The sequence below is a fragment of the Mobula hypostoma genome, chromosome 1 (assembly GCF_963921235.1).
Source record: "Mobula hypostoma chromosome 1, sMobHyp1.1, whole genome shotgun sequence".
Taxonomy (NCBI): domain Eukaryota; kingdom Metazoa; phylum Chordata; class Chondrichthyes; order Myliobatiformes; family Myliobatidae; genus Mobula; species Mobula hypostoma.
In genome coordinates, this window is record NC_086097.1 from 180,404,188 (window position 1) to 180,431,572 (window position 27,385).

Sequence of the window (27,385 nt, forward strand, 5' to 3'; positions counted from 1 at the left end):
CTTCTAGTCCGTTTACAGATTGTTTGCTGTACCCTACCCTTGACATTAGATTCACAGTTCAATTGTTGCCAAGGTGCCTAAGAACTTAAATTCAAATTATTAGTTCTGGAATTAATATTGTTCTTGAGAACAGTAACATTTGATTATAAATAAAATCCTGTTTGATTTATTAATCTCCACCGGAAAAAGATCAATTTTTCACCTAACCCACTTGTTTTTCTATAGTAGTTTTTTGTCTGTGGCTTAGGCTTCAAGTTGGGAGACATGGTCACAGTTATATACCTTACAGGCAATGCCACACAGACTCTTCCATCACATTCCCTGCTACACTTCACCCATGGTCAAGACAGACCCATTAGAAAGAATGGCATGACAAGGTGAGAGAGGATCACCCTGGGATCTCAGTATTGTTTCGAAACCCAGGGCTGATGGCAGTAGGTCAGACATGGGCCAGGAACCTTGTCTTGATTACCACTTGCTGTCCACTCTCAGCTGATGAATCAATTTGAGAAGAGGAGTGTGAATACAGGACAAAAAGTGTTATATTTCATTGCATGCAGAATACAAAACAAGGTAGATGAGCTTATTGTGCAGTTGGAAATTGGCAGATACAAAGTTGTGCGTGTCTCAGAATCATGGCTGAAAGAAGACCACAGCCTGGAGCTAAACATACAAATCCTACTGAAAAGCCAGGCAGGTAGGTGGAGGGGTGGGGTGGCTCTGTTGGTAAAATAAAATGAAATCAAATCCTTAGCAAGAAGTGACATAGGTTCCTTGTGGGTAGATTTAAGAACTACAAAGATAAAAAGATCCTGATGGAGGTTATATATAGGCCTCCAAATACAAATTACAATGGGTGATATAAGCATATTAAAGGGAGAGTCTTATGATGGTCATGAGGGATTTCAATTATGTAGACAGATTGGGAAAATCAGATTGGTGCTTGAGCCCAGGAGAAAGAATTTATAGAATGCCTGTGAGATGACTTTTTCAAGTAGTTTGAAAGGCAATTCTGGATTTGGTGTCATGCCATAAATCATATTTGATTAGGAAGCTTAAAGTAAGGGAACCTTTTGGAGACTGAGATCATAAAATGATAGAATTCACCCTACAGTTTAAGAGGATGTCAGCAGGTCGGGCAGCATCCGTGGAAAAGATCGGTCAACGTTCGAAACGTTGACCGATCTTTTCCACGGATGCTGCCCGACCTGCTGAGTTCCTACAGCGTGTTGTGAGTGTTGCTTTGACCCCAGCATCTGCAGATTATTTTGAGTTTGAGAGGATGTGTCAGTGCTGCAGTTAATTATAGAGGCATAAGAGAGGAACAGGCCAAAGTTGATTGGAAGGGGATCCCAGCAGCGATAATGGTAGGATAGCAAAGATAGGAGTTTCTACTAGTAATTCAGCAGGCACAGGATCATTTAATACCAAAGAAGAAGTATTATAAAGGAAGGATGAAGCAACTATGATCGTCAAGGGACATCAACAACAGCATAAAAGTATAAGAGAGGGCATCTACTACTGCAGAAAATAGCAGGAAGCTAATTGAAAACAAACAGAAGACAAAGTTTAAAAAAGCAGTAAGGGGAAAAAAGGTGAAATATGGAGGTAAACTAGTAAAAGATGGCAAGAAATTCACATTGGACCACTGGAAAGTTATGCCAGAGAAGAAGTAATAGGAAGCAAGGAGATGGCAGATAAATTGACTAAGTACTTTGCATCAGTCTTCATCATGGAAGACACCTGCAACATGCCAGAAATTTGAGAGAGTCAGGGGACAGAAGTGAATGTAGTTGTTATGACTAAAGGAAGGTGCTTGGGAAGCTGAAAGGGCTGAAGGTACAGTAGATAAGTCACCTGGACCAAATGGAGTACACTCCAGGGTTCTGAACGAGATAGCTGAAGAGATTGTAGAGGCATTAGTAATGATCTTTCAAGAATTAGTAAATCAAGAGACAACTTTAGCCACTCTCCAGTTTTCCAATACTTCACCTTGGCTCACAATGTACAAAAGATTTGAATGAAGACAAGAGTTGGCTGAGTGAACTCGGCCTTTTCTCCTTGGAGCGACAGAGGTGTATAAGATGATGAGAGGCATTGATCATGTGGATAGTCAGAGCCTTTTCCCCAGGGCTGAAATGGCTAGCATGAGAGGGCACAGTTTTAAGGTGCTTGGAAGCTGGTACAGAGGAGACGTCAGGGGTAAGTTTTTTACACAGAGTGGTAAGTGTGTGGAATGGGCTGCTGGTGATGGTGGTGGAGGCAGATATGATAGGGTCGTTTAAGAGACTCCTGGATAGATACATGGAGCTTAGAAAAATAGAAGGCTATGGGTAACCCTAGGTAATTTCTGAGGTAAGGACATGTTCAGCACAGCATTGTGGGCCGAAGGGCCTGTATAGTGGTGTAGGTTTTCTATGTTTCTATGTTCTAATAATTGGTAAATTAGTAAACTTGCAGATGACATAAAGATTGGTGGCATGTGGATCATGTAGAAGGTTGCCAAAGGATACAGCAGGATATAGATGAGTTGCAGATGGGTGGAGAAATGACAGATGGAGTTCACTACAGCTACATGTGAGGTGTTAGTTACACTTTTGGAAGTCAAATGAAAGGAGAAAGTATACAGTTAATGGTAGGCCCTAAATAGCACTGAGGTACGGAGGGAACTTGGGGATCTAAGTCCAGGTGGTAAAGAAGGCGTATGGCATCTTTGCCTTTAATAGTGGAGGCACTGAGTTCAAGAGTCAGGAAGTTATGTTGCAACTTTATAAAACTCTGGTTAGCCTGGATCTGGAATACTACATTCAGTTCCAGTTGCCCTGTTATAGGAAGGATGTAGAGGCTATAGAGAGGGTGCAGATGAGATTCAACAAGATACTACTTGGATTGGAGGGCATGTGCCATGAGGGGAGGTTGGACAAACTTGAGTTGTTTTCTCTTCAGCAGCTGAGGCTGAGGGGAGACCTGATAGATGTTTATAAAATTATGAGAGGCATAGATACAGTAGTTAGTTGGTATCTTTTTCCCAGGGGCAAAATGTCTAATACAAGAGGGTGAGCATTCAAGGTGAGAAGGGAAAAGTTCAAAGGAGATGTATAGAGCAAGATTTTTACACAGAGTTGTGGTTGCCTAGAGTGTGCTGTCAGCTTTGGTACTGGAGGCGTTTAAGAAGGTTTACATGAATACTGTATGTGGAAAAAGACCGTATGACCATAAGACATAGAAACAGAAATAGGCCATTTGGCTCATCAAGTCTGCTCTGATCCATTTCCCTCTCAACCCCATTTTCCTGCCTTCTCCCTGTAACCTTTCATGCCTTGAATAATCAAGAACCTATCAACCTCCACCTTAAATTCACCCATTGACTTGGCCTCCACAGCCACCTGTGGCAACAAATTCCACTGATTCACCACCCCCAGCTAAAGAAACTTTTCTTCATCTCAGTATTATTCATTTACTTATTTTATTTTATTTTCACAGCTTGTCTTCTTTATCACATAGGTTGTTTTTCAGTTTTTGTGTATAGTTTTTCATTGATTCTATTGTATTTCATTGTTCTACTGTGAATTGTGAGAAAATGGATCTTAGGGTAGTGTGTAGTGTCACATAAATTTACATTGAACTTTGTTTTTCACTCTAACAGCTAATCTAGTGGAGCTGAAATAAGGACTGTATGCATCATAAACAGAGAAGGGTTGAAAGAGTCAGGCAATGATAACCCAAGCCACAAACAATGTTTCAGGTCATCACTCTAGTTATGAATGGTGCTAGACTACAAACAAGCTAACAGGAGAAGGAGTCTCCAGGATCAGACTGATCCTCAAAGGATTGGCATCATGCTTGACCGGGAGTGTTGAGTGGTTACTCTGTCTGCACTTTCTCCTAAGATCCCCAATAACACAATTACCACTACTGGTAGCAAGAAAGAGTTGAGAAGATTTGATCTACAAAGGCCTGTGAGAAGAGTGTCCGCCCTGTGAGTGCCTGCAGTGAGCGTGTACAAGCTGTGAGTAGCAAGCAGTACATATAGTACGTAAAATGTGCAGTGTGAGCATGTCTGTGTGTGTGTGTGTGTGTGTGTGTGTGTGTGCGCGCACGCGCGCATGCCTGTGGTAGAATGTGAACCATATGTTTATACCAGTGGCTTTGTAGAATTCCACTTGGAGAGCAGGGAGATGCTAGACTCTGTGGAATGATGGTCACATCTGAAACAGGGACTTGAAGAATTGGGTGAAAGTGGGGGTGGGAAGAGAATGCAAGAGATAAACACACGCTTCCATAGCTAAAACAGACAGTGCTTTTGAAATAAACATTATTAAAAACAACAAATAAATGACTAGCGTTCTCAGTTCCATACCCTCAGAGTAATTTTCTGCTCTTGGCTCATTGGCTCGTTATCCAAAGATGGTGCAGAGATGGGTTGGGTAATATATTAAAAAATATGAGTAAGACCGTATTGTTGTAGTGCTCTCTTTGAAACTGGAGTAGAGTTAATGCTCTGTGAGAAGCACTTAGTGTGGTTTAATGTGTATGCAATAGTTCAGGGCTAACTTTGAGCAGTAAATTTTGCTGTGAGCTTACATAGTGAGATTATGAAGGAAAAGAGACTTTGTCTGGTTCTCTGTATGGTTTGAGGCTGTTCTTGGTGTTCTTATGTCAGTGATAAAGCTTTTTTTTTCCCTTCTATTTCTCTCACTTCTCGCCCTCTGTAAGCCATGGATGAATGTGATACTGCATCACTGTGGTGGACAATGGATCCTGGACATGCAGGTTTGGGTTTTCGGGGGATACTGTCCCCAAAGCTGTGTTTCCCTCCACATGAGGTGAGTCTTCCACTGGTATGCTTCCTTCCACTTATCCTACTTTGTTCTTAGTGAAGTATTCAGTTGAATTGCAGTCTGTCTTTTGTAGTTTGTGTGGTACAGGAGACCATACACATGTGCTTTTTAATTTACCCTGTTAATTTCTTTTTCACTTTCTATGTTTGTAAAAGTGGGAGAGTTGAGCCTCTGAACTTGAGCTGTGGTGGGATTCATTCCGGAAGGTCCAGGGAAGCTGCCAAATTCCTTCCCAAGCTGCTAAATAAATTTGGCAAGTCTGTATCATTTTTGTTTTACCTTGTTGCCAACCTGACTCGCTTAGGCCCATCTAGTCCATACCAAACCATTTAAACGGCCTACTCCTATCGACCTGCATCAACACAATAGCCCCCCATACCCCTACTGCATCCATGTACCTATCCAAACTTCTCTTAAACATTGAAATTAAGCTCGCATGTGCCACTTGTGCTGGCAGTTCGGTCCACACTCTCATAACCTTCTGAGTGAAGAAGTTTCTCCTCATGTTCCCCTTAAACCTTTCAGCTCTCGTCTTTCACCCTTAACACATGACCTCTAGTTGTAGTCCCACCCAAGCATAGTGGAAAAAGCCTGCTTGCATTTACCCTATCTGCACCCCTCAAAATTTTGTATCGCTCTGTCAAATCTCCTCTCAATCTTCTACATTCCAAGGAATAAAGTCCAAAACAATTTAATCATTCCTTGTAACTCAGGTCCTTCAGACCTGGCAACATCCTTTTAAGTATTCTCTGTACTGTTCAGCCTTATCTACATCTTTCCTGTAGGCAGGTGACCAAAACTGCACATAATTCTTCAAATTAGGCCTCAACAATGTCTTATACAACATCAACATAACATCCCATCTACTGCACTGAATACTTTGATCTGTGAAGGCCAATGTGCCAAAAGCCTTCTGTATGACCCTATCTACCTGTGACGCCACTTTCAATAAATTATGTACCTGTATCCCTAGATCCCTTTGTTCTTCTGCACTCCTCAGTGATCTGCCGTCCATATGTAACCTACGCTGGGTGGTCCTACCGAAGTGTAACACCTTGCAAAAATTCCATCTGCCATGTCTCAGCCCATTTTTCCATCTGGTCCAGATCCCACTGAAAGCCACGATAGCCTTCCTTGCTGTCTACTGCGTAGAAACATAGAAAACATACAGCACAATACAGGCCCTGTGGCCCACAAAGCTGTGCTGAACATGTCCCTACCTTAGAACCCCCTAGGCTTACCCATAGCCCTCTATTTTTCTAAGCTCCATGTATCCATCCAGGAGTCTCTTAAAACACCCTATTGTTTCCGCCTCCACCGCCGCCGCCGGCAGCCCATTCCACGCACTCACCACTCTCTCAGTAAAAAGCATACCCCTGACATCTCCTCTGTACCTACTTTCAAATGCCTTAAAACTATGCCCTCTCGTGCTAGCCATTTCAGCCCTGGGAAAAAGCCTCTGACTATCTACACGATTAATGCCTCTCATTATCTTGTACACCTCTGTCAGGTCCCCTCTCATCCTCCATCGCTCCAAAGAGAAAAGGCCGAGTTCACTCAACCTTTTCTCATAAGGCATGCTCCCCAATCCAGGCAACATCCTTGTAAATCTTCTCTGCACCCTTTCTATGGTTTCCACATCCTTCCTGTAGTGAGGCGACCAGAATTAAGCATAGAACTCCAAGTGGGGTCTGATCAGGGTCCTATATAGCTGCAACATTACCTCTTGGCTCTTAAACTCAATCTCACGATTGATGAAGGCCAATGCTCCGAATGCCTTCTTAACCACAGAGTCAACCTGCCTAGCAGCTTTAAGCGTCCTATGGACTCGGACCTCAAGATCCCTCTGATCCTCCAAATCGCCAAGAGTCTTGCCATTAATACTATATTCTGCCATCATATTTGACCTATCAAAATGAACCACCTCACACTTATCTGGGTTGAACTCCATCTGCCACTTCTCAGTCCAGTTTTACATCCTATCGATGTCCCGCTGTAACCTCTCAACACTATCCACAACAACCCCTAACCTTTGTGTCACCAGCAAATTTGCTGACCCATCCCTCCACTTCCTCATCCAGGTCATTTATAAAAATCACGAAGAGAACGGGGTCCCAGAACAGATCCCTGAGGCACACCACTGGTCACCGGCCTCCATACAGAATATAACCCTTCTGCAACCACTCTTTGCCTTCTGTGGGCAAGCCAGTTCTAGATCCACAAAGCAATGTCCTCTTGGGTCCCATGTCTCCTTACTTTCTCAAAAAGCCTTGCATGGGATACCTTATCAAATGCCTTGCTAAAATCCATATACACTACATCTACGGCTCTACCATCATCAATGTGTTTCGTCACATCCTCCAAAAATTCAATCAGTCTTATAAGGCACGACCTGCCTTTGACAAAACCATGCTGACTATTCCCAATCATATTATGCCTCTCCAAATGTTCATAATTCCTGCCTCTCAGGATCTTCTCCATCAACTTACCAACCACTGAAGTAAGACTCACAGGTCTATAATTTCCTGGGCTATCCCTACTCCCTTTCTTGAATAAGGGAACAACATCTGCAACCCTCCAGTCCTCCAGAACCTCTCCCGTCCTCATTGATGATGCAAAGATCATCGCCAGAGGCTCAGGAATCCCTCACTTCCCACAGTAGCCTGGGGTACATCCTGTCCGGTCCCGGTGACTTATCCAACTTGATGCTTTCCAAAAGCTCCAGCACATCCTCTTTCTTAATATCTACATGCTCAAACTTTTCAGTCCACTGTAAGTCATCCCTACAATCGCCAAGATCCTTTTTGGTAGTGGATACTGAAGCAAAGTATTCATTAAGTACCTCTGCCATCTCCTCCAGTTCCATACACATTTTTCCACTGTCACACTTGATTGGTCCTATTCTCTCACGTCTTATCCTCTTGCTCGTCATGTGAATTCTACTTGTAGAATGCCTTGGGGTTTTCCTTAATCCTGTCCACCAAGGTCTTCTCATGGCCCCTTCTGGCTCTCCTAATTTCTTTCTTCAGCTCCTTCCTGCTAGCCTTATAATCTACTAGAGCTTGATCATTACCTAGTTTTTGAACCTTTTGTAAGCTCTTCTTTTCTTCTTGACTAGATTTACAACAGCCTTTGTACACCACGATTCCTGTACACCACCATCCTTTCCCTGTCTCTTTGGAATGTATACACACAGAACCCCATGCAAATATCCCCTGAACATTTGCCACATTTCTTCCTCATATTTACCTGAGAACATTTGTTTCCAAGTTCCTGCCTGATAGCCTCACATTTCCCCTTACTCCAATTAAATGTTTCCCTAACTTGTCTGTTCCTATCCCTTTCCAATGCTATGGTAAAGGAGATAGAATTGTGATCACTATCTCTAAAATGCTCTCCCACTGAGAGACCTGACACCTGACCAGGTTCATTTCCCAATACCAGATCAAGTACAGCCTCTTCTCTTGTAGGCTTATCTACATATTGTGTCAAAAAAACTTCTTGAACACACCTAACAAACTCTACCCCATCTAAACCCCTCACTCTAGGGAGATGCCAGTCAATATTTGGGAAATTAAAATCTCCCACCACAACAACCCTGTTATTATTACTCCTTTCCAGAATCTGTCTCCATATCTACCCCTCGATGTCCTTGTTATTATTGGATGGTCTATAAAAAACACCCAGTAGAGTTATTGACCCCTTCCTATTCCTAACTTCCACCCACAGAGACTCCGTAGACAACCCCTCCATGACTTCCTCCTTTTCTGCAGCCGTGACACTACATCTGATCAACAGTGCCACTCCAATCCAGTACATCTCCAATCTTGATGTCATCTGCAAATTTTCTGATCCAATTAATCACATTATCAACCAGGTTGTTGATGTAGATGACAAACAACAATGGACCTCCTCGCAGCACTTCACTAGTCACAGTCCTCCAATCAGAGAAGCAATCATTCACTACCAATCTCTGGCTTCTCCCACTAAGCCAATGTCTAATCCAATTCATCATCTCATCTTGAATGCCAAGTGACTGAATCTTCTTGACCAACCTCCCATGCAGGACTTTATCAAATACATTGCTAAAGTCCCTGCAGACAACATCCACTGCCTTGCCTTCATCAACTTTCCCAGCAACTTCCTCGAAAAACATTATAAGATTGGTTAGACATGACCTACCACACACAAAGTCATGCTGACTAACCTTAAACTGTCCATGTCTATCCAAATACTTATGTATATATGCGGTCCCTTAGAATACCTTCCAATAACTTTCCCACTACTGATGTCAGGCTCACTTCCCTATAACTTCCTGGTTAATGTTTAAAGCATTTCTTAAACAGCATAACAGCACTGGCTATCCTCCAATCATCCGGTACCTCACATACCGCTAAAGCTAAGGTGCCCTGGTAATTTCTGCACTTGCCTCCTGTAAGGTCCATGGAAACACCTTGTCAGGCCCTGGGGATTTATTCACCTTAGTTTGCCTCCAGACAGCAAACATGTCTTCCTCTGCAATCTGTATAAGGTTCATAAAGCATTCTCAGCTTTAAGGATTGGGTTTGAATTAAACCTGGGGTTGCACATTCTAACTGACTGTATGGAGATTCCCTGAGTGCTCTGGTTTCCCCTCTCTCATCCTGGTTGGGTAATTTATTGTAAGATCCCAACAAGACATAGAAAACATCATAAACACAGGAGCAGAATTAGATCATTGAGTCTACTTTGCCATTCGATCATGGCTGATTAAGGATCATCAATACAGAGGTCAATAAATGAAATTAAATCTTAAATGTCAATCAAAAGAAGCCACTCCAATGGATGATCAATGTGTCAAGTTGAAAATCTTCCATCAGAACTGTGAGTGTGTGAAGATCAACACGTTCTGATGTGCAGGGGAGAAGAATGGGGAACTGTGACTGGTAGAACCTCCAACCTCCACCCATCTGAGCACAGGTTGTCCTCTTCGCATGGACATATTCTTGAGGAGAGCAGGAATCTGTGACTGGTGGGAAGAAGGGGGCTTGATGAGATGCCCTCCTACCTTAGACTGGTTCTGGACTTATTTTCCATCTGACATAGTTTGCATTTTGTTGTTTATTTGTTGGGGTCTTTTTGTATTGCTATATTTACGGTCTATTCTTGGTTGGTGCGGCTGTAACGAAACCAAATTTTCCTCGGGATTAATAAAGTATATCTGTCTATCTATCTTCCTCCTATCACTCCCTCCAACCTTCACCACTGAGCACCAGTTGTACACGTTGCCCATGGACACGTTCATGAGAATGGGAGTCTGTGACTGTAGATGATGTTCCCTTGGTGGAGTCATTTGGCAAAAGAATTGAACATACAAGAATATTTTTATAAACAAAATAATCTTTATTCATAATAAAAAATACTTACAAGAATAAACCATGCAATGCCTTTTCATTCTTTCCATTCATAGTCAATGCTTTCCCTACTGTTCTATTGCATTTCTACAGATCAACAGCACTGCTCTCCGTTCATGTGGCTCTGAGGTGGTAAATTACTACTATAATTGAGTAGCTTCATCACCCAGCCCGGCTGCTCCCTCTCCAGTAGCAGGAGAACCCTACATGGTGGTCCTTCCCCACTGAGCCCTTGCAGTGGCTTCAGTGTGTTCCTTGGCACGTACTCCTGCAGCCTGGACTCTGCCCGTTGATATGGTGACAGTCCAACAACATTCAGGCAGACCAAAGGGAAGCTTTCACCGAATTGGAGATCTGCCAGCAGAACCTGATGTTCAGCATGTGTCCCCGGGAACAGCTTGTAAATCAGAAAGTCCTCTGTCATGCAGCAGCTCGGAATAGGCTGCAACACAGGCTCTTGCGTCTTCACGTAAGGGATTTGATTGGAAAGGGCTTAAAGAAATGAGTGTGAATGGGCCTAGTGGATTGCTCTCTGGAACTTGTAGTTCTAGTCTCACCCAACCTCAGTGGAAAAAGACTGTTTCTATGTATACCCCTTATAATTTTGTATCCCTCAATCAAATCTCCCCTCATTTTCCTGTGCTCCAGGGAATAAATTCCTTATCTATGCAACCTTTCCCTTTAACACAGGTTCTCAATTCTTGGCAAAAGCCTTGTAAATTTTTTCTGCACTCTTGCAGTCTTATCATCTTTCTTGTCAGTAGGTGGGCAGAACTGCACACAATACTCCATATTAAGGTCCTCCATTTCCTAGGTTCCTCTGTGCCCTCTAGTTTTACCTCCCCTGCCGGGGAAAAGACTCTGAGAATTTGCTGTATCTATGCCCATCACCTCATGACTTTAGCAACCTCTACAGCCACCCCTCAACCTCCTACATTCTGGGAACAGGGGCGGGGGAGAATGGTGGAAAGCCACAGACTATCCAGTCTCTTCATAACTCATGCTCCAATCCTGACAACAGCCTTGTGAATCTTTTCTGTACCCTTACCAGCTTAACTACATCCTTCTGACTACTAGGCAATCAGAACTGCACACAATACTCCGAGTGTGGTCTCACCAATGTCCTATATAGATGTAGCATGGCATTCCAACTTTTGTATTCAATTACCTGTCCGATGAAGGCAAGCATATATCATTTACCCTAGCTATGTCAATGTTATCGGGGAACTACAGAAAAAGTTTGTGAATCCTTTGCAATTACCTGGTTTTCTGCGTTAATTACTCATAAAATGTGGTCTGACCTTCATCTAAGTCACAATAATAGACAAACACAATCTCCCTAAGTTAATAATATACAAACAATTCTACTTATTCTTGTCATTACTGAGTACGCCATTTAAACTATCACAGTCTAGGTTCAAAAAAAGTATGTGAACCTCTGGGGTAATGCCTTTTACAAAAGCTATTTGGAGTCAGGTGTTCCAACGAATGAATTGAGATTAGAGGTGTGGGTTATAGAGGTGCCCTGCCCTCTACAAAAGACACACAATGTCAGGTTACTGTCAGAGCCTGCACTTCTCAAAAAAGATCTCTTAATGTGCTTCAATCAAAACAACTTACAGAAGAATTGTAGAGATGCATGAAGCTAGAAAAGCTACAAAAGCATTTTTAAAGACCTGAGTGTTTATCAGTCCACAGTAAGAGAAATTGTTTACAAGTGGAGGAAATTCAGTACTGTAGGAGTAGGCATCCTGCAAAAATTGCACCAATGTACATGCTGAAGGACATGAGAAAGAACTCAAGGGTAACAGCAAAAGACCTGCAGAAATCTCTAGAACTTGCTAAAGGCTCTGTTCATGCATTGACTATAAGAAGAACACTGAACAAGAATGGTGTTCGTGGAAGGACACCATGGAGGAAACCACTGCTCTCCAAAAAATAACATTACGGCACAACTCGAGTTTGCAAAGACCACCTGGATGTTCCACAATACTTCTGGGACAATATTCTGTGGACAGATGAAACAAACGTTGAACTTGTTGGCAGAAATACACACTGCTATGTTTGAAGGGAAAAAGGCATTGCAAACTAACACCAAAACCTCATCCCAACTGTGAAGCATGATGGAAGGAGCATCATGGTTTGGGACTGCTTTGCTGCCTCCTGGCCTGCACAGTTTACAATCATTGAGGGAACAATGAATTCAAAATTGTATCAAGACATTTTACAGGAGAATTTTAGGGTAGTGGTCCATCATCTGAAGCTTAATAGAAGTAGGCTGATGCAACAAGACAACAATCCGAAAGACAAATCAACAACAGAATGGTTTAAAAAGAAGAAAATTTGTTTTTGGAATGGCCAAGTCAAAGTCCTGACCTTGATCCCTTAAAATTGCTGTGGAAGGACCTGCAGCAAACAGTTCTTGCAAGGAAGCCCACCAATATCCCAGAGTTAAAGCAGTTTTGTAAGGAGGAATGGCCTAAAATTTCTCCAAGCTGATGTACAGGATTGATCAACAGTTACCAGAAATGTTTGGTTGAAGTTACTGGTGTACAAGGGGGTCACACCAGTTACAGAAAGCAAAGGTTCACATACTTTTTCCAACAGCTATATGTAATATTGGATCATTTTTCTCAATAAATAAATGAACAAGTATAATGTTTTTGTGTTATTTATTTAACTGGGTTCTCTTTATCTAGTTTTAGAACTTATGTGAAGATCTAACCACATTTTAGGTCACAGTTATGCAGAAATAGAGAAAATTCTACAGGGTTCACAAACTTTCTGGCACTACTGTAAGTACTTGTATTGCTATGTCTCTCTGCAACACTCCTCAAAGCCCTGACATTTTCTTTGTAATTAATACCCTGGCTTAACTTTCCAAGATCAAAGATGCTGTACTTTCCTTAGTAAACTTCCATCTGCTATTCCTTGGTCGATTTTCTCAGTTTTTGACTAACCTAATGAAGCTGTTTTGGGGGATTTATTTTGAAGAGTAGATGAAGGCAGAACCAGTGATTTTGGATTTGCAGGATGCTTTTAATAAAATACCATATGGGAGAATGGTGAACAAAGTTCCTGTCACTGAACAAGACTGTAAACACTGGTCCATGACAGCATCCCATCAGTCCCATTCTGACTCATGCCCCAGCAACTTGTTCTTTCTCAAGCCCATCAACTCCTCCTTGCTTCTAAACACACTAAGAGGCAATGTACAGCAGTCATTGAACCTATGTGCACATCTCAGATGTGGGATGAAGCCAAAGCACCTGACAGGAACCCACAGACACAGGAAACCTGCAAACTCCACACAAGCAGCAGTGGAAGCTGAGATCAGACTGGGATCTCTGGACCTATGAGGCATCAGCACTGCATGTTACATCACTAAGTCACCACTATACAATACATAGAATTGATGGTAATATAATACTGTAGTGTAGATTCAGTTGGTTAACACAGTAAGTGTAGGGGAAAAGTTCAGAATCAGGTTTATCATCACTGATATTCATTGTGAAATGTGGTGTTTAGCAGTAGCAGTACAGTGCAATACATAAAAGAATTACTATAAGTTACAGTAAGTATAAATTTAATGAATTAGCATGCAGTGTAAAAAGAGCAAAAAAGTGAGGTAGTTTTCATGGACTGAGAGGAAGAAGCTGTTCTCAAAACTTTGTATGTTCAGGTTTCTGTACCTCCTCTCTGACGGTAGCATAAAGAAGAGGTCATGTACTGGGGGGCGAGGGTCCTTAATGAGGCATTGCCTTTTAAAGATGTCCTCAGTGTTGGGGAGGCTAGCGTCCATGGTGGAGCTAGCTGAGTTTCCAACCCTCTGCAGCTTTTTCTGATCTTGTGCATTGGCCTCTCCATACCAGATAGCGATGCCACCAGTCAGAATACTCTTCACGGTACACCTGTAGAAATTTACTAGTGTCATTGATGACATACCAAATCCTCTAAGACTACTAATGAAATACTGTCACTGGTGTGCCTTCTTCGTAATTACATTAATTGTTGGTCCACAATCGATATTCAGAGAACTTGAAACTGTTCTTTCTTTCCTCTGCTAATCCATCAAAGAGGACTAGAGTGCATTCTCCACAATTCCCCTTCCTGAAGTCCATAATCAATTCCTTGGTCTAACTGATGTTGAGTGCAAGGTTGTTGTGATATCAGTCAATCAGATGATCTATTTTACTTCTGTACGTCTCCTTGTCACCTTCTGAAATACTTCCTACAACTGTTGTGGCGTCAGCAAATTTATAGATGGTGTTTGAGCTGTGCCTCGCCACACAATCATGGGCTTAGAAAGAGTAGAGCTGTGGGCTTGAGGTGTGCCATTGTTGATTGTCAGTGAAGACGAGATGTTATTTCCTACCCTCACAGACTGTGCGGTCTCCCAGTAGGGAAGTCAAGGATCCAGTTGCAGAGGCCCAAGTTTTGGACCTTGTTGATTAGAACCGAGGGTATGATTGTGCTGAATGCTGTTTACCTCCTCGTCACCATTTGAAATTCTGCCAGTTGTATCATTAGTGAATTTATAGATGGTGTTTGAATTATGCCTAACCACAGTCTTTATTGGGTTACCAGGCTGTGACTGTTGTACTGCAGAGATTGGTATCTCAATTTGGCAGAAAGAAACAAACATATCATTTTTCATGTGTACATATGAGATAACCCTAAGTGGGAATGTGAGGGATGAGGATACAAAGAGGTTTTCTGGGAATGCAAACTAGTGGTAAATGAGTAACATAACAGTAGTATTGTGGACTATCAAGGAAATAATGTCAAGTCTAACAGTGTTGAACATTTTTAAGTGTAGGACTGAGAAATGTTGCTCAAAGGGACCTGGGTAACCTTGTCTCGTCACCAAAAACTCGTCTGCATGTATAGTAGGCAAATGAGAAGTGCAATGTATGTGTTATCTTTAATCCAAAAAAGTTTTAAATGCAAGTTATCTTCTGACTATTTATATGAAGCCCTGGGGAGTTCTGTATGATTTCCCTCTTGCATGAGGATGTATCCGGTCTAGAGTGCAGCAACAATTGATTTGCGAGACTGGGGTCCTGGGATGGTTGATTTATCAAACATGTAGGTATTTGATAACTTTAGTCTCCCCAGTTTGGAAGAACAATAAACTTATTGAGATGCAAAAGTACCTGCTGCCTTATCTGGGTAAATAGTGGGGAGGGTTTCCTTGTGGCTAAGGAGACTAGAGCCGTTTAATCCTATCATAAAGGTAGTATATTTAAGACTGAAATGAGAGAAATTCCTTTGTTCAAATTAATCATTTGGAAATATTTCCAAGAGGCATGAGTCATATCTGATATTAATCAGTTGTTGGACTGCTGAATATAAAGATTGTAGGGATTTTCACTTTGAAGCTGAACTATGTTGAAATATCATGCAGGCTTGGGCTGTATGGTTCTTGACTTACAATATTTAATTTTATCCAGGTATTTTGACTGTTTTTCCCCAGAGTCAGTCTTGAGATATTACAAAACCCAACCCAGAATGAATGCTATCCATTGGGTCAGACCAAAGGCTTAGGAGCCAAGTGTTTAGGACTCTTGAGATATAGATGGAACCTCTCATTATTCTGTCAATTTCAGTTTCCAGAGCCTGTCTGCAGCTTTGATTGGTCCAATTAAAGAGTTGCCCTTTCACCAGAGGCAATACTTGGTGGCTGGGTAGTGGACAGTACTGAATGGCTTGTATGCTTCATCACCTTACATCATGGATTTTGGGGGTTGGAGGAATGGGAGGGAGCAACTGGGAAGTTCAGGAATGTGCTGTTGTAGATTAGCAATGATTCTGAAGGACTGAATGGCCTTTTTCTATTTGCGCCATAACACCTACGAAATGTTACCATAAAAGGTCTGGGAGATGAGAAACAAACTAAGATCCTCTGGTCTTTATTAGGTCTTTTTTATCCTATATATTATAGGTTCATACTTCATCCATTGTTTTCAATTCTAGGATATGATGGTGGAAATGGGTCAGAAAGACACCTATGTTGGTGATGAAGCCCAAAGCAGGAGGGGCATCCTCACCCTGAAATACCAATTGAGTACGGGATTGTGATCAACTGGGATGATCTGGAGAAGATTTGGCACCACATCTTCTATGAGTTGTGAGTGGTCCCAGACAAGCAACCTGTCCTCCTCTCAAAGGCTCCCCTCAATCTCAAAGCCAACCTCGAGAAGATGACCAAATCATATTTGAGAACATTAACACTCCAGCAATTATGTTGCCATTCAAGCACGTACACCTCTGGCCGTACCACTGGCATTGTGCTAGATTCTGGGGATGGTATGACTCACACTGTGCCAACCTACGAAGGCTATACCCTGCCACACGCCATCCTGCATCTGGACCTGGCTGACCAGAATTCCAATGATTGAGTACGGGTACTCCTTCACAACCACAGCTGAGAGGGAGATTGTCCTTGACATCAAGGAAAGCCTCACTTATGTTGCCCTAGATTTTGAATCTGAGATGCAAACAGCCATCTCATCCTTATCCTTGGAGAAAAGCTATGAGCTTCCTGATGGCCAAGTTATCAGCATTGACAGATGGTTGAATATTCGGTGTGCATCTTATTTTTATTGCAGATGGTGGCATTATTGTTCCAGGTAGCAGCAGCCCAGAAGAGAGCTTACCCAGTCAAGACAGATGACAAAGAAAAACTTGACTTGGTTCATAAAGTACAGAGAAGGCTGGAGCTCAAAACATAGGACACACTGGGATAGGAAACACACACACAAAATGCTGGAGGAACTCAGCAGGCCAGGCAGCATCTATGGAAAAAAAAGTAGTCGACGTTTTGGGCCAAGACCCTTTGGTAGGACTGGGGGCTAGTTCTGACGAAGGGTCTCGGCCCGAAACATCGACTGTACTCTTCCATTGATGCTGCATGGCCTGCTGAGTTCCTCCAGCATTTTGTGTGTGTTTCCTGTCCCACTGTGTCTTACACTTTGAGCATCTCCATAGCAATATAGCCCATCTCCAGCATCTCTTATAGCTGGCTGTCCAGGAACAAATTTGCGGCAAGCAAGAGATGTGCACACCAGGCAGTGAATTTTTGGTGCCAGAGACAAAGTCTACACATGCATCTCACAGGAAGAAAACGGGCTACCAGTTGTCATCTAGCATTGTCAGTCAAGTAGCAGGACTTGAGCTGACAGATGGACGAATTGTTAAGTGACAATTGGATCATATATACCAATGAACTGACAGGGGACCCAGGGAAGCATCCTCTGCTGATGAAGCTAGTCTCCCAACAGAAGAACCAATGGAGGCTTCATCAAAAGAAGAAGAGATTCACAGTCCACTGCCCTTGACATTCATCAGCTAACCAGGGAGGCACAGAGCGGGAAGCGAACCCCTGCGGCAGTCCATAAGCATGTGCCAGCCAGTTGACTGCAACCAAGCGGGGTAGACATTTCATTATATTCCTCAGTTTACCTAATTTATTCCCATCCTCTGCAGTTCCCATCTACGTAGGGTGAGGGATGTACCATATCAGATTGATCGTGAGAATGTAGCAAGTTCACAAGCGGACAATCAATTGTGCAGTGAATCGACTGAGCTTCTGGGTGCAGCGAGCACTCTCTTTTGGGCTCAGGCTTTCTACTGCACATGCTTTTCATCTCGACGGGCTTGGTTCGTAGCTTCCATACTGTAAGGTGCCCAGTGTGTACTATTATTAACATGACTCAGTAAAAACATTTAATCATGCTACTCCTTTATAGTTCTTGTTCTGTGCCTACGTAACAGTCTTCAGGAAGGAGAAGTCAGAAGAACACATGCCAGTTGTCATTGAGAGGTCAACAGTGGAAAGGGTGCATGGCTTCCAGTGCCCAGGCATCAGCATCTCAGAGGATGTATCCTGGGCCCAGCACATTGATACAATCATGAAGAAGACACACCAATTTCATCAAGAGTTTGAGAAGACTTGGTAAGTCACCAAAGACTAGCAAATTTCTATAGATTTACAGTGGAGAGCATTCTGACAAGTTATATCACAGCTTGGTATGCACAGGATTGGAAAACCTATAAAAATGTTATAGACTCAGCCAGTTCTATCAAGGGCACAAACCTCCCAACCACCGAGGACATCTCCAACCGGCGGTGCCTCCAGAAGGCAGCATCTTTCATTAACGACCCTCACTATCTGGGATATGGAGGTAGCTTGAATACCCATACTCAACATTTTAGGAACAGCTTCTTCCTCTCCACCATCAGATTTTTAAATGGTCCATGAACACTACTTCACTATTCCTCTTTCAGATTATTTATTTATTTATTTTGTAACTTATAGTATTTTTTATCTCTTCCACTGTACTATTGCCACAAAACAACAAATTGCACAACATTCAGTATGTCAGTATCAATAAACCTGATTCAGAGCTGGGGAATCAAGAACTAATGGGCATACAATTAAGGTGACTGGAGGAAAGTATGGAGGGATATCAGAGGTAGATATTTTGTACTGGGAGTGTTAAGTGCAATCAAGGACATTTAATATACGCTTAAATAGGCACATGGATAGAAGTAAAATTGAGGGCTCTGTGGGAGAGAAGTGTTAGATTAATTTTGGAGTTGTTTAAAAGGTTAACAATATCATAGGCTGAGGCCCTTGCTGAGCTATACTGTTCAATATTCAAAGTCACTGCAGATCTGCCACTTAACTCCATCCACTTGACTCATCCCTCTCCCTCAATACTCAAAACAAGAAAATACCAAACTCATATACAAAGTTGAGAGTCAGCTGGTTTAAATTCCTGGACTTATTGGATGACTTATTCTGGCTGCGTGCGCACACACACACACACACACACACACACACACACACACTCAGTGGTCACTTTATTAGGTACACCTGCTCATTAATACAAATAGCTACAGTAATCAGCCAATCATGTGGAAGCAATCCAATGCATAAAAGCACGCAGACATGGTCAAGAGGTTCAGTTGTTGTTCAGACCAAACATCAGAATGGGGAATAAATGTGATCTACGTGACTCTGACCTTAGAATGGTTGTTGGTGCCAGATGGAGTGATCTGAATATTTCATAAACTGCTGACCTCCTGGGATTTTCGCTGAAGTTTACAGAGAATGGTGTGAGAAACAAAAAACATCCATTGAGCAGCACTTCTGTGGGGATAATCACCTTGTTAACAAGAGACATCAGAGGAGAATGGCAAGACTGGTTCAAGCTGACAGGAAGGTGAGAATAACTCAAATAACCACATGTTACAACAGTGGTGTGCAGAAAAGCAGCTCTGAATGCACAACACATTAAACCTTAAAGTGGATGGGCTAGAGCAGCAGAAGACCACATTGGGTTCCATTCCCGTCCAGATAAAGTGGCCATGGAGTGTAGATGCTCGTACAAGGAAAGCAATCCAGCATCTTTACTTTCAAAGCAGGTTAAGAACGTTTGGCTTGTCACCAAACACTCCAACAAACTTCTACAGATGTACTGTTGAAAGTATCCTGATTGGTTTTATCATGATTTGGTACGGCAATTCAAATATGCAGGTACTTAAGAAGCTGTAAAGTAGTGGACTCTGTCCAACACATCACTGGCACATCCCTTCCTACCATTAGCTGTATCTACAGGAGATGCTGCCTCAGGACGGCAACATCCTTCATCAAAAATCCCCACCATCTGGGCCATGCCATCCTCTCAGAGGAGGTACAGAAACCTGTAGTCCCAAACCATGAGGTTGAAGAACAGCTACTTTGCTTCAAATTCAGTTCTTAAACCAACCAGCACAGCCTAATTACAAAACTTTACCAACATTGTGGCTGCTTTGATCACAGCACTAAAATGAACTTCATTTCTTTTTGTTTTATATGTGTTCTTTCTTATAAAAATGTGTATAATTTACATAAAATTTATGTTTTTCTTGTGAATGCTGCTTATATGATTCTGCAAGTAAGTTTTTCATTCCACCTGTGCATATGTGTACTAGTGCATATAACAATAAACCTGACTTTGACTTTGAATAATGAGAGACACAAGAGAATGCAAATATTGTAAAACTGTTGGAGGAACCCAGCAGATCATTTGGCATCTGTGGAGTCAAAGAAATACTTGACATTTTGGATCAAACCCCAATATCAAGACTCACTTCAAGGTTTCATGTACCTCAAGGGTGAAGTATGCAGGTGTTTCCAAAGAGTGGACAGTCGCAAGGCTGCGGGACTGGACAGCATCTCAGGGCAGATACTCAGAGTGTGTGTGGCACAACTGGTGCGTGTATTTACAGACATTTTTAATCTCTCCTTCTCCCAGTGTAGAGTGTCCTCCTGCTTCAAAACATCCACCATTGTTCCTGTACCTAAAAAGACCAAGGTAACATGTCTGAACGACTGGTGTCCTGTCACACTCACCCCAATAATAAGCAAATGCTTTGAGAGGCTGGTCAAGGGCTACATCTGCAGCATGCTACTACCCACACTGGACCCCCAACAATTCACCTACTGACACAACTGATCAACAGATGACACAATAGACACAGCTCTACACACCATCCTTACACATCTGGAGAAGAAGGATGCTTATGTGAGAATGCTGTTCTTGGACGACAGTTCAGCATTCAACACCACAATTCCCTTCAGGTTTAACAAGAAGCTCACAGACCTCGGCCTTCACCTTGCCTTGGGCAGCTGGATCCTGGACTTTCTGTCAGATTGTCAGCAGGTGGGTAAGAGTGAGCTCTCTCACCTCTGCCCCTCTGACCCTCAACACAGGAGCCCCTCAGGGCCGTGTCCTAAGCCCCCTCCTTTACTCTCTGTATACTCATGACTGTGTCACTGCCCACAGCTCCAATCTGCTAATTAAATTTGCTGACAATATTACATTGATTGGCTTTATCTCAAATCATAACGAGGCAGCCTACAAAGATGAAGTCATCACCCTGACACAGTGGTGTCAAGTAAACTACCTTTCCTTCAATGTCACAAAAACAAGGTTGCTGGTTATGGACTACGGGAGGAATGGAGACAGGCTAACCCCTACTGACACCAATGGATCTGGGGTTGAAAGGGTAAACAGCTTTAAGTTCCTTGGCTTACACATCATCAAGGATCTCATGTGGTCTGCACATACAGGATGTGTGGTGATAAAAGTACAACAGTGCCTCTTTCACCTAAGACGGTTGAAGAAGTTTGGCATGAGACCCAAATCCTAAGGACTTTTTACAGGGGCACAATTGAAAGCATTCTGACTGGCTGCATCACATGGGAACTGTAATTCCCTTAATCACAGGACTCTGCAGAGTGGTGCGGACAGCCTAGTGCATCTGTAGATGTGATCTTCCCACTATTCAGGACATTTTTAAAGACAGCTGTGTAAAAAGGGCCTGAAGGATCATTGGGGACCCGAGTCACCCCAAATACAAACTGTTCCAGCTGCTACCATCCGGGAAACGGTACCACAGCATAAAAGTTGTGACCAACAGGCTCCAGGACAGCTTCTTCCACCAGGCCATCAGGCTGATTAATTCATGCTGATACAATTGTATTTCTATGCTATATCGACTGTCCTGTTGTACATACTATTTATTACAAATTACTATAAATTGCACATTGCACATTTAGACGGAGACGTGATGTAAAGACTTTTACTCCTCATGTATGTGAAGAATGTAAGAAATAAAGTCAATTCAATTCAATTCACTGAGATTCTCCAGCAATTTGTTTTGATCCCGTCCCCAATTGGTGTTCATGGCAGTGAATTCCTAACCTCTATCCTCTGCATGCGGAAATGTATCTGAACTTCAGTCCAGACCACAGACTCTCAGTTTTAGTCCCTGGCCCAGTCTCAGGTTCTCAACCAATAGAAACTCAATCCTTTACCTACATTCTAAGGAGCAACCCTTGTCTGTGAAATCTCCCCTTGTGATCCAATCCCTGGATATACAGTGAACACCTCCAAAGCAAATATAGCCTTCAAAATATTTGTACCCAGTGCTCCTAATGTGGTCAAACCAGAGCCTTGAACTTTCTTCTGCTCCAACCCTATTCTATATACTCCCCATGTGGAAAGAGCTGCCAGAGGAAACAGTTGAGGTTACAGTAACAACCTTTAAGAGACATTTTGATAAATATATGGATAGGAAAGAATTAGAAGAATATGGGCCAAATTTAAAACTTAAAAGCTTTAAGTTCCTCGGGGTCAATATCACAAATGACCTGACTTGGTCCAACCAAGCACAGTCCACTGCCAAGAAGGCCCACCAGTGCCTTTACTTCCTGAGAAAACTAAAGAAATTTGGCCTGTCCCCTAAAACCCTCACTAATTTTTATAGATGCACCGTAGAAAGCATTCTTCTAGGGTGCATCACAACCTGGTATGGAAGTTGTCCTGTCCAAGACCGGAAGAAGTTGCAGAAGATCGTGAACACAGCGCAGCACGTCACACAAACCAATCTTCCGTCCTTGGACTCATTTTACACCGCACACTGTCGGAGCAGTGCTGCCAAGATAATCAAGGACACAACCCACCCAGCCAACACACTTTTCGTCCCTCTTCCCTCCGGGAGAAGGCTCAGGAGCTTGAAGACTCGTACGGCCAGATTTGGGAACAGCTTCTTTCCAACTGTGATAAGACTGCTGAATGGATCCTGGCCTGGATCTGGGCCGTACCCTCCAAATATCTGGACCTGCATCTCAGTTTTTTTTGCACTACCTTACTTTCCATTTTTCTATTTATGATTTATAATTTAAATTTTTAATATTTACTATCGATTTGTAATCAAGGGAGCAGGAAGCTCAGAATCAAATATCGCTATGATGATTGTACGTTCTAGTATCAATTGTTTGGCAACAATAAAGTATAAAGTATAAAGTAAAGTATCAAGTATAAAGTGAGCAGATCGTACTAGCTTAGGCGGGCGCGTAGATCATCGTGCACAAGTTTAGCCAAAGGCCTGTTTCCATGCTGTATTACTCTGAGAGGAGGTACAGTGAAGTCAAAATGTTTGAGCAGATGATTGAGAGAATTTGAAGAAAAATTTATGATCTTTCCACCTGGAAGCTGTGAGACCTGCAATCGCTTCATCTTGCTATTACAATTCTCATCCTGGTATTGAAGTTCCATGCTAACCTCTCCTGTCCCATCCAACCCTACAACCCTTTGAGATCTCTTCACCCCTTGCACTTTCTCTGTACCTGTAACACTATATTCTGCATTTCACATTGCTTTTCTCTATGTAACACTGGTGGCTATGTCCTAAGTCACATTTAGAGAAAGTCAACTGAATTTCTTTTGAGTCAAAGTTGTCAGGTATCTTTCAATAAAAGAGGAACAAGTTTCTTAACATTTAACTGGTCTCAGCAACCCATAGAGTAAAGAGGAAGTGATCTCGTGCTGAAATCTTGTTGCAACATGACTTCCTCTTTCACCACTCCCATCCCCCCAGGGTCTCCTCAGAGGATGTAAGAAGATGCTGGGTTTCAAGGCAAGAGGAAGCTGGTGTGGCACAGATCTCAAGGCTTCCCTTCTTCCCGTGATTACAGTAAAGCCCAGTGTCAAAAGCTTCACAAGAACTAAGGAAAAGTAAATAGCTTAAGCTGCCACATCACAACTTTTCATTTTCTACTCTGAGTCAAGCAACTAAGATAATGTTTCTGCTTTTCCCATTTACACCTCACTCCAGAGGAAGCCCTTGCCTTCTTACTGATCTCTTTCCTATCACCTTATCCCAGCCTATCCAGTCTCTCCCTATAACTCAGACCAGGCAACATCCTTGTGAATAATGTTGCTGCCCATAACGTGGCTGTCCAAATTATGAGCCCAATTGAGGAGCTGTGGTGTAGAGGAGAATGGTCCCTAATAGCAACACCGAATGGCTTCACTGCCCACAGATACAGTTTGACTAACTGAGTTCATCCAGCAGTCAAACCCATGATTGGCAAGCCCTGGGGTTGATACCCAGAGGCTGATGAAGTCTGGAGGGCAATACAGAAGATTGAAAACCAAAGTTGGCAAGTCCAGAGGTAGAGACACGAAGGTCGAAGGTCCTGGATCAGTTGGTCCGGAGGTCATAGGCCCAATGTCTGCCAGTCAGCGTGTCTGGGTCAGGACTGAAGGTTAGAGGCCTAATGTCTGTGAGGCTGAGAGTCTTGGGCCAAGGACTGGAGTCCCGGAGGCAGTCTGTCCTGGGGATAGAGCCCTGTCTGTCTGTGAGTGAGTGGGTGGATTGGATGGTGAGAAAGGGGTTTGTTTGCTTTTGTTATCTTGTTTTGTTTTGTTTTGTTGTTGCTATTTGTGTTGTTCTGCTTGTTGTGGGCATGTTATGTTGGCACCACAATGTGTGGCACCACTTGCAGGCTGCCTCCTCACATCCTTGGGTGTGTTGGTTGTTAATGCAACGCATTTCACTGCATGTTTTAATGTTCACATGATAAATAAATGTGAATCTGAATCTCTTTTGCATTTTCTCTGGCTTAATTACATTCTTCTTATAGCATGGCAACTAGAACTGCACATAGTACTCCAAGCTTGGTCTTGCAAACATCTTGTACAGCTGTGACACAATGCCCAATTCTTGTACTCAGTGCCCTAATTAATGAAGGTAAACATGCTCTTTGCCTTTTTTACTACTCTGTTTTCTTGTGTTGCCACTTCCAGTGAACTATCTACTTGTACCTTAGATCTACAACACTCCCCAAAGCTCTGATATTCACTTTGTATATCCTGCCCTGGTTTAACTTTCCAAAATGCATCACTTTGCATTTGTCTGAGTTAAGTTCCACAGGTCATTGTTTTGTCCACTTTCTGGATCTTTTGTAATTTTAGAAAACCTTCTTCACTATCCCCTATACCACCAATTTTGGTGTCATCTTTTGTTCAACTACACCGATGCTCCTATTTTGGTTCAGTAACTTATTATGTTCCTTTGAAGGATTATGAGTGACTTCACCGCAAAGAAGAGCATATTGTTGTTTCCTGACCTGCCTCCTGTTTGGGTGTTGGTGCTCCAGGTTAATGGTGAGATTATGATAGCTCTCAGTGAGTTTTGCATGGTGGGAAAACGTTACAGGGTCAGTGAATGAGAAGACTCAGCCTATTTTCTCCTCCTGGAGCAATCGTGTTAATATGGCTGGTTTAGTAAAAAAACTTTTGAGGTCCATGGTGATACCAAAGATGTTCCTGAGGTTTCAGATAGTGGTATTTGTGTGCGTCTCTGCTGCCATCAGTGATTCACAGGGCTTCAATGAATGCTAAATCTATTCGGAATCTATCACATGTATCATGTTTACAGTAAACACAATATGATGGAGTGTGCCCCTAGTGCAAAGATGATGGCTTGTCTCCATAATGATTGTGCAGTGATCACTTCTACCAATTCTGTTAAGGACAGGTGCATCTGACACAGGTAGACAAGCAATAATGGGATCAGGTATGTTTCTCTCTGTGAACTCTCTCACAGGTGATCTCCATCTCAGGAGACAATCTATCTACTCACATTTACTACAAATCCACAGGTATCTAGAGCATACCTCATCCACCCTGTCTCTTATAAGGATGCCATTCTTTGTCTCAGTTTTTCAGTCACCACTATTTCTATTCTCAAGATGAGGCTTTCCATTCCAGACATCTAAGGTTTCTTACTTCTGTAGAAAACAGAGCTTCACCTGCACATTCTCTACTTCACGCAATTCTGCTCTCATTATTTCTCCACGCCCACTGCCCCCCCCCATCATACCCTCCTTACATGAATCCACCTGCCACTTGCCAGCTCCTTCCCCTCAACTCTTTAAATTGGCTAGCTGTCCTCCTATCCTTCAGTCCGGATGAATGGTTTCAAACTGAGACAGAGACTGTTCATTGCCCTCCACAGATGCTGCCTGACACGCTGAGCTCAATTTTTGCTCCAAGGTGATTGGTGGTCTGGGGATGACAGGCAGGTGCTGCCCAGTTAGGATGAGAGGGTAGAGTTGGAAGACAGTGGTAAACAATAGGTGTTAGATGGAGGTAAAGAAAAAAAGAAGAAAAATGAGAGGTGGGTGGAGGGAGGGTGATAAGCAGGAGGGCAAACTGCTACTAGTGATGGACTCTGCTAAGAAAAAAGAAGTAAGAATTGGAACCATTAGAGGTTAGGAGAGTGGCAGATGGAATCATAACCGGACGAGGGAGGAGGAGTGGAAAATCCTGTGGGTGAACCATGAGTGCAGAGAGTAGATGGAATCAGTAAGGGGAGGAGGAAGAAGAAACTGGATTCTGGAGTGGGGAATGAGGGTGGAAGGTGAGAAAGGGATCAAATTAGAAGGTCTGGAGGAGGTTCATAAGGAAATAGGTGGGGGGGACCCATTGTAGGGGAGGTTATCTAAAATTGGAAAACTCAGTGTTAGTGCCATCGGGTTGTAGACTACCCAGGTGAAATATGAGATGTTGTTCCTCCAGTTTACATTGGGCCTCAGTCAGATGTCTCCCAGCTTTGACATTGCATGTTTGAAACCAGCCAATATTAGCTGAGGTTTATTCTAATTCCATGTGTGATTCATTTTCAATCACTTCAGCTGTTTTCTCTTTTGATTGTTTTCTGTAGGACTCAGTGTGGTGCTGAGCCATTTCAGAGGATATTAGGCATTAACAATGTGATGCTGGCTGGAGGCGCCATGTAGCCCAGATCAGGGCAGAGTTACAGATGCCTTCCTTGAAGATCATCTGTGATTTGGTGAAATGTTTAACAACTATCTGATTGTTCCTTCAACAAAGCGATTGAGCTGATTTGGTTTCTCAACATGAGGACTCTTGACTGCACGGCCTATCATTGCGTGACTCTCCGGCGACTCCTATGCTACCTTATAAGGTCATGAAACTGAGCTGGTAACACAGGGTTGGTGACGAGAAAGCAGAACCACAAAACGTTATGCCTCCAGCAGTGAAACAGAATACAGGGTGGGGCTTGTGGTGTCAGTGCATGCTGGAACCCATTAAACTCTTGTGGCAGGCAATGCCACAATCATAGGCTCCAGATCAACAACAATCACTTACATTTATAGAGGATCTTTCAAACATATTAATTGAAGAATTCCCCCCAAAAAATTCTTGCATTAAAGGAGATATTTGTGACAAAGACCAAAACTTTGGTCTAAAAGGTGGAGAAGTTTTAGGAGGGAGCTCTGGAACT

The 27,385-nt window shown here is 42.7% G+C and overlaps 1 pseudogene; it reads left to right on the top strand.

The window, feature by feature from the left end:
• Positions 1-16,213: 16,213 nt before the first annotated feature.
• Positions 16,214-26,876, top strand: LOC134347807 (actin, cytoplasmic 1-like; annotated as a pseudogene).
• Positions 26,877-27,385: the final 509 nt, after the last annotated feature.